This window comes from Ceratotherium simum, unplaced genomic scaffold (assembly GCF_057802395.1).
Source record: "Ceratotherium simum simum isolate JZ-2026a unplaced genomic scaffold, ASM5780239v1 HiC_scaffold_43, whole genome shotgun sequence".
NCBI lineage: Eukaryota > Metazoa > Chordata > Mammalia > Perissodactyla > Rhinocerotidae > Ceratotherium > Ceratotherium simum.
Genome location: NW_028261259.1, coordinates 3,706,783 through 3,714,390, shown reverse-complemented (window position 1 = coordinate 3,714,390; position 7,608 = coordinate 3,706,783). Strand labels below are relative to the sequence as shown.

Sequence of the window (7,608 nt, the reverse complement as noted above, 5' to 3'; positions counted from 1 at the left end):
CAGAGAGCCTGGAGGGGAGAGGAGGGAGAAGGGCAGGCCAGACCCAGGAACTGGGAGATGGTGTGAGGTGTATCCTCCTCTCTGACAACACTGATCCCCACCCTGCATCTTTAAACCGCAAATATTCGCTCTCTCTCCATCTCTGTGGACCAGGAATCCTGCACAACTGAGCTGGAGCCTCTGCTCATGACGACTTCCAGGTTGGGGCTGTGGCCTCCACTTAGGCTGGACCAGGGTGAGATGTGTTGTCAAGCTTACTCCTGTGGGCTCGATCAGGATCAGCTTCACTGAGAACCCAGCTCCTTTCTGTCTGTTGGCCAGGGCACTCCCTTGGTTTTCTTCTGCGTGGGCCTCTGCATAGGGGAGCTCAGGACGTCCATGTATGTCCCCAGGTCCAGGGGTTAGACAGACTGAGAGAGGGGAACAAGGGGAGAGGGAAGAGGGAACACAAGAGAGCGAGTGAGAGAGAATGACAGCCTCGGTGGTAGAATCTGGGAAGGGTCATCCTGTCACTTGTGCTGGGTCTGCTGGTCAGAAGCCAGTCCCTAAGCAGTCAGTGGTCCACAGGGACGTGTAGAACAGGCAGGGAGATCATCCCTGCAGGGGCACGCTGACCTTGACTCGATTGTCCTGGTGGTGAAAGGCTCCCTTCCTACCTGGGCTGATCCTGCGTTGAGCTCAGATCCTCCTCCTTGGGAGTGTTGCTCATCGTGGCCCGGGTGTGCTCTCCCGGGTTCCCTGGGCTCCTGTCTCCTCCAGGAGGGAGATGTACACTGAAGGGGCTGAGGCCAGAACAAGCAGGGACCACTCCACCCTCCCAGCTCATTTGCTTCCTTCCCCAGGAGGGCCGACTCCTCAGGAGCCTCTCCTCACTGCTCACCATCTTCTCTGCTCTGAGAGCACCTCGTTTCAGCCTCTGAAGAAGACCTGGGGAGAAGTTTCCAGGTGGGAAGGCCTCTCTCCATGGGAGCCCCAGAGTGGACAGGGACCTTCGACAGGGCTGGGCATTGTCCCCTCAGTCAACTTGGACTTCCTGGGAGGTAGCAACCCCTGGGGGCAGGGCCTAGGCTGGTGGCAGGTCTCTAAGCATCCCCACAATGCCCATCTTCCTGGTCTCACCTGATTGGGCACAGGCCTGCACAAGCACACAACCTTTCAGACCCCCTGGGGTTATGTGCAGCCCATCAAGGCCGCTGTGTCTGTCTCATTGTGTGGTTGTCCGTCTCACCTTCCTGGCTGATTCGCTGCTCTGTTCTAGATCCAACCTCAGGCGGCTGCAAAGTTGACCTTCCACGTCAGCTTGCCACTGAGATGGCTACTGTTTCCAGAAATGCTTAGGGGCTGGGCTTTGCCCACCTATGGTGACATCAAGTGGGCAACTTCTGACAGTGAAGCCACCCTCCTTCAGGCTTGCGACGCTCACAGGGCCGTCACACTGAGGGGGTGGGGACGGGACCTGCCCTGGGCAAAAACACCACGACTCTCACTGTTCTTTCCTCAGCTTCAAATGCTCCTCAGTTGGTTGTATGTCTTTGGTCTCTTCCCAGAGGTTGTTTTCTGACAGCGTCCGGTGTGATCATGGCTTTCCAGGAAGAGGATTGGCTGAATTCCTCACTCAACCATTCGGTGTGTCCTGCTGCCCCACCCCGATCACTTTCTAAAGGCGCATCCTTTCAGCAATCTCAGGACCCAAGATTGTGAGTCTGTGTCCTGGAGGGATTTTGAGAAGAGCTGGTGGGATGGCAGTATTGCAAAGCATAAAGTCTTGCTTCCAGAAAGCTGTCTGGGATCCTCAGCAGCTTGCTGTTTTGGAGTCAAAGCCCTGAGGTCTTTAAAAAGCCAGCAATGTTAGAACATGGGCAGGACAAACAAATGTCTCTGGGCTCCAACACCAACTAAAATATTCTGAATTTCTAGTAACCTGAGACGAGTGGAAAGGAATTGGGAGTGTGGAGTGGAGGGGCGGTTTGGGCCAACTACGCATCTGGGAGGAGAAATGCCATGCAGAGCAGCCTTTCTGGGGACATAAGTGTGGGACATGTGTGCAGACCCCCGCTGCAGACATTGCTGCTGCTGCCCTTCAGTTCCCTCAGCCCACTTGAGTCCCTGCAGTCCCTGGGAGCCAGTCCCCAGCAGGCCCACAGTGTCCCCCTGGAACACCTGCATCCACTCTCTGCCTGAGGGCTCTCTCCTGCACCGGGAGCTTCCTCTCCTGCAAGCCTGTGCCAGCCTGTAGCACAGAAGCCTTCATGACCCGGGGTAAACACTCCACCCACGGGGACAGAGCCAGTCCGGGTGGGATCTCGTCTCCCAACAAGACTAGGATGGATGCTCACCTCAGTGCTCCCGCGTCAGGCCCCGCACTGGCTCTCCTCCTCCATGCTCCCTTCCCCTTGGCCTCCCTCGGGTCTCCTCCATCACCTGCAAACAAACCACTTGCCATACATCCTTGTCTGCTTTCGGCCCAAACCCTGCCGAGGCTCCACGCTGGCTGTGACTTGGAGCAGGTCGTCCAGCCTTCTGGACTTGAGCTTCCTCACCTGTAAGATGGGGACAAAAGGCCTGCCTCCCGGAGTCTTCGGAGGAGACACAGCGTGGGAAGATGCAAACCGCTGCAAAGAAGGATGCCAGGTGATCACCCAGTGAAAACACCAACCTTGCCAAAGAAACAGGAGCTCGTGAGGCTGAGGGAGGAACGCAGGCAGCCTGTCCAAACAACGTGGAGATTCACTGACGAGTGTGGGCGTGCAGGGTAGGCCCCCGAACAGTGGAAGAGCCATTAACAAGGAGGGTGACAGGACAGAGGCTTCCAAGGAGAAAGATTTAAGTGTTGGAGGATCACAGAGGCCTTAGGAAAATCGTGAGGCCCTGGAATAGGTTTACTGAAATGCTATTATTGGCCGGAAAATGTGTTACAAATACCCAGTCCACTCTGGATTACTTCTCATTGGTTGTAGGAATGAGTGCACACTTGTGATTAGAACCCACATTTTGTTAAATATAGGATATCTTTATTTTTCTTAACTTTTAATTATTTTTTTTTGTCGATGAAGTGCCAAGCATGGGTTTTCTCTGTTCTTCTCTTTGCAGGGGTGACCTCTACTTTCAGAAGTGGATTCCTGGTGCTCATCACCTCTGCTAACCCGAGGGACAGCCCTCTTTCAGGTCACACAGTGGATGTGAGCTCCAGGTGGGCAGGGACCACGTCGGGTCATACTCACTGGTGAAGTTACAGTGCTCAGCCCATGGCAGGGATCAGATCGTATTGGCTGAATGAGTGAGTGAAACAATGAACGAATGCATGAATGAGTACATGAGTGCAGGAGTGAGTGAGTGAAGGAATGAGTGAAGGAATGACTGGGTGAATGAAGCAATAAGTGAATAAACCACAGAAGCTGGACCCACACAAGAGGAGCCTTTATCTGTGTCGGGCTCAGAGGGTGTCACAGCACAAGCCCTGGACGGTGGCATGGAGCATGTCCAGCTGTCCTTCCAGCGCTGAGCGTCCATCACCCTCAACACAGTGTGGTCCTGGATCTTCTTCAGCATCCCCCTCAAAAATTGCTGAATGTTCCCGGGAGCAGGGCAGCAGGAAGGGAACCTGAGGAGGGACTTCCCAGACCCTGTGCCCTGGAGGACCACTGTGACAGCCTGGCAGGGGGCTCTTAACACGCTCCAGGCACCAGGCTAGAGATGCTCAAGGCATTCCTCAGGGAAGTCTCCCAACAGCCCATCAGTGGACCAAGTTATTTCCTCATTGTACAGATGGGGAAACTGAGGCTGAGAGCCTCACCTGCATCACCAGCTAGAAAGAGGCTGAGCAGGGACTAGGACCCCTATTTCTATGACTTTGGATCATTCCAAACCACTGTCCTGCACTGCGGCCTCCTCGGGCTCAGGGATCCTGGCCTCCCTGGGGCCTGCACCCTTCTGGCCACCAGCCATCACTGAACTAAAGGGACAGGGCCACTCCGTCTGCCTGGGGCTGGGTATAGTGGCCAGGGAATGGCAGCCGTGGGCGCTGTGGGCTCTCCCAGTACCAAGAACGAGCCTATCCCCCTGCAGATTGAGGTCTCTCTGGGCATCAGGACCAAAATTTCTCAGAACTTTAGGGAAAAGAGGTCCCTTCCTCAGCATGGGGGAGCCCTTCTCAGGCAGGCCCCATGGGGTCTAAGAGGCACTGGGTTCAAATCTCGGCTCTGCCACTCTGCAGGGCACAGAGGGGGCAAGTCTCTTTGAGCCTCAGTTTCCTCATCAGTGAAATGAAGACAATAATTGCTCCTCCTCCAAGGAGTTGTGGGGAGGATTCAAGGAGATAGCTCAAGAGGAGAACAGAGGCCCCGGTAAGTGCTCATCACCGTGAGCTGTTCCTGCTGATGTCACCCCATTGAGAGCCCCCTGGGGCCCTTCGCTTCTGCCCACTCTGATCTCCCCCCAGGCATGCCCTACTCGCTCTGACTCCGCTGTTCCTCTGGAATGCCTTTCTCCACCCCATCTCGTCCCACGGCAGTCAACCAGCCAGGTGGGGATCCAGGACCCAGCCCCATCTCTCGTCCCGTGATTCCTCTTCATTAGAGCTAGTAGCTGTTGAGATCTGAGAAGGTGCAGGGCACTCCAGGTGCAGCCTCAGCGAACTTGTCTAACACCACCATGAAAGGTCGGCTGCCACCCCACTTCACAGGTGAGGAAACCGAGGCTCCAAAGGCAGTGCCTCTCCGAGGTCACTAGGGCTCTCTCGCTCATCCCCACTGAGCAGGGCCCCTCCATCGCAGAGGCTGAATGTGCTGGATATGTGGGCTGGGGCTGGCACAGTGCCTGAGGCAGCCATCACTCCTGGAAGACCCTGAGGTGTGCTTTGGGCACAATGACCTTCTCCAAAGCCTCCAGCCCCGTGCTCTTACCTTCTGGCACCTTCTATGACACATACACTGTGTCTTGTCAAAGTCACTTCTGCTCACACAAGCTCAAGTGGGTCCTGCTGTTGCAACTGAGAACTCCCCCTGGAGGGGGCATGTTCAAGGAGGTCCCTGTGACTCACTGCACTGCCCTAGATGTGCTTTCCCTACTGAGGATGGGGCTCTCTGCTTGGAGGGAGAGGGAGCAGGCAGGAGTGTCCAGACCTTCATCCTCATCTGTCCTGGATGGCAGGCCAGGCTGCTTAGCTCAGGTGAGTTAGGGAGCAGGAGGGGCATGGGCAAGGACAAAACGGAGTCAGGTGTGGTAGTGGCGGGACCAGGGGTGAGGGGAGTGGTAGGGACAGAAGCAACAGGAGCGGGGCCTTCCAGCTGGGCAGGTCACCCCAGGTACCTTCATCCCCTGCATCCTAGCTGCTCCTCCTTCTCCCTCCCTCCCTCAGGTCTCTGCTTCAGGGTCTCTGGACTCCCTGTTCCCAAACAAGATCACAGGGTAGAAGGAGACCTTGGGTGTCAGAGACTGTGTCCAACACCTTAACATCACGTTTACATTATGAGCCAGAATCTCCACCTCAAGCGATCGGTCCTAAAGAAGTAGAGATTTATGGATGCAGGTGTTCCTTTCAGCACGATGACGGGAGTGAAAAATCAGAAATGATCCGTGTTGCCCAGCAGAGGCTCTTAGGAAATTCTGAGGCCGACGCAGAGGAGGAAGAGGATTGACTGGCCAGGGTCCAGCCCTGGGGAAATCAGGTTCCAGAAGAGCACACTCCCTGAAGTCCTTCCCACACGATAGCCGCAAGTGCACACCCACACACACTTGCACATAGACATACCCATGTGCATACAGATGCACATAGCTGAATGGGCACATGCACACACGTGCACACACACGTGCATACAAAGGCAAAGGATTGAAACGGTGAACACTGCCTATTAAGGGCACTCCTCAGTTTCCACTTAATTCTTAATTCCCTTAGAATTCATTCTTTTTTTTTAATTTTTTTTTAATTTTTTTTTTAAATTTTTTGTTTATTGCAGTAACATTGGTTTATAACATTGTAAAAATTTCAGGTGTACATCATTGTACTTCTTTTACTATAATAAACGTTCATTGTCTTTGTAATAAAAACCTTTACAAAGAAAAACTAAATAATGTACTTCAGTCCAAAGATGAGTGATAAATGGATAACATTAACCATGTGATTTTAATCTTGTTAGAATTATAAGAGGAATAGAGGCACATTCTATCAAGTTGGAACATCACGCAGGCCCCTAAAGGAGAAGAGAAGCAAGTGGCAATTCCCATCCCCAGTGGTGAACCCCATGGACGATTTGGTGCGTATCTCTCTGGCTCTGTCTCTCTCTTTCTGTCTGTCTGTCTCTGTCTCTGTCTCACACACAGATTCATTTTCCTAGATGCGTGTCTCCCGGCTGATATCACATACACGTGGTCTTACAGATGGGACGGATGGATCCCATCGCCTCGCCATGGACAGTAGCGTTCCTTCCAATTGCTTGCTATTGCAACCAGTGCTGTGATGAATAGTCTGGAAAATACATCTTTGAAACGTTGGGCAGGAATTTCTGTGGGATGAAGTCCTGGGATCAGCACCGCCAGCACAGGCGTGCCCCTGGGGACAGCGATGGGTCCTGCAGGCTGGTCTCCAGAGAGGAGTGTCCTTTCACACTTGTCTCTAGGGGTCTACTGGGGCCTCTGCTTCCTCACATTGTCACCAGGGCTTGTCATCACCACACTGGAACCCTGCCCGTCTGATGGGGCCCAGTGCCCTCTCCACAGTGTCTCCATGTGCACGCCTCCTCCTCGGGGAGCTCGCGCATCTCTGACACGTGTTGCCCCTGTGTAGCGCCTCTCGTTGGCGTTGAATGTGTTTGCTCTTTATCTCTTTTTAAAACTCTGACTTTCGAGCATTTTTTTAGACCACAAGGATGCGTAACCTTTCCCTGACCTTGTGTTATGAGGAATACATTCCGGTTTATGGGTTGCTTTTCCAGCTTTCAACCCTTTTCTTGTTTTTGTTTTTGCCGCACGAAGAGCAACGCATTTCGTGTGTGGCTTCTGGCTCTGGTGTCCCACTTAGAACAACAGTCTGTACCCCAAGATTATGCACATATGTACCAAAAGGGCTTTCTTGGATACATCAAATCTAGACTCATCTGGGATTTTCCTATCAAATTAGAGAAATTCCATTTCAAATAAAAACAGAAAAGGAAAACCTATCAGGCCGTGTGAAAATAAATGGGCAGACAATCATGGCCACCTACGGCATGATTTCACTTATAGGAAACATCCAGAACAGATTAAAAAAAAAACCGTGACAGAAAACAGATTAGGGGTTGCCAGGGCCTGAGGGAGAAATGGGGAGTGAGTGCTTTTAGAACAGGGTTTCCTTTTGAAGAATGAAATATTCTGAACCCAGACAACGGTGATGGATGCACAGCATTGTGAATGTACTTGATGCTCATGAGGTGTACAATTTAAAATGAAAAACAATAAATTGTTAAAAGATGAAAGTTAAATTTATTTTAAATATTCAAGATATAAACAATAAAAACAAAGCAATGAAAGGAACCAGGAAGGAAACAAATACAATAAACAGGGTAGGGAAGGAAATTTGTGGTAAGGGACCAGGTGGAACAGGTGGGACTGGAGGTGTTAATGAGGGAGGTTCCT

At 52.5% G+C, this 7,608-nt stretch overlaps 1 long non-coding RNA gene across 3 annotated transcripts; it reads left to right on the top strand.

Annotated features, from left to right (window-relative positions):
• The first annotated feature begins 1,572 nt into the window (after nt 1-1,572).
• LOC147911428 (uncharacterized) lies at nt 1,573-6,723 on the top strand. Of its 3 annotated transcripts, none has more exons than XR_015551192.1 (4): nt 1,573-1,697; nt 3,091-4,681; nt 6,135-6,251; nt 6,333-6,723. It is a non-coding gene; the product is annotated as an uncharacterized LOC147911428 (long non-coding RNA). The 3 variants fall into 3 exon arrangements; XR_015551191.1 differs by having other exon boundaries at nt 1,573-2,631; nt 3,091-4,522; XR_015551190.1 differs by having other exon boundaries at nt 1,573-2,631.
• The last annotated feature ends 885 nt before the right edge of the window (nt 6,724-7,608 follow it).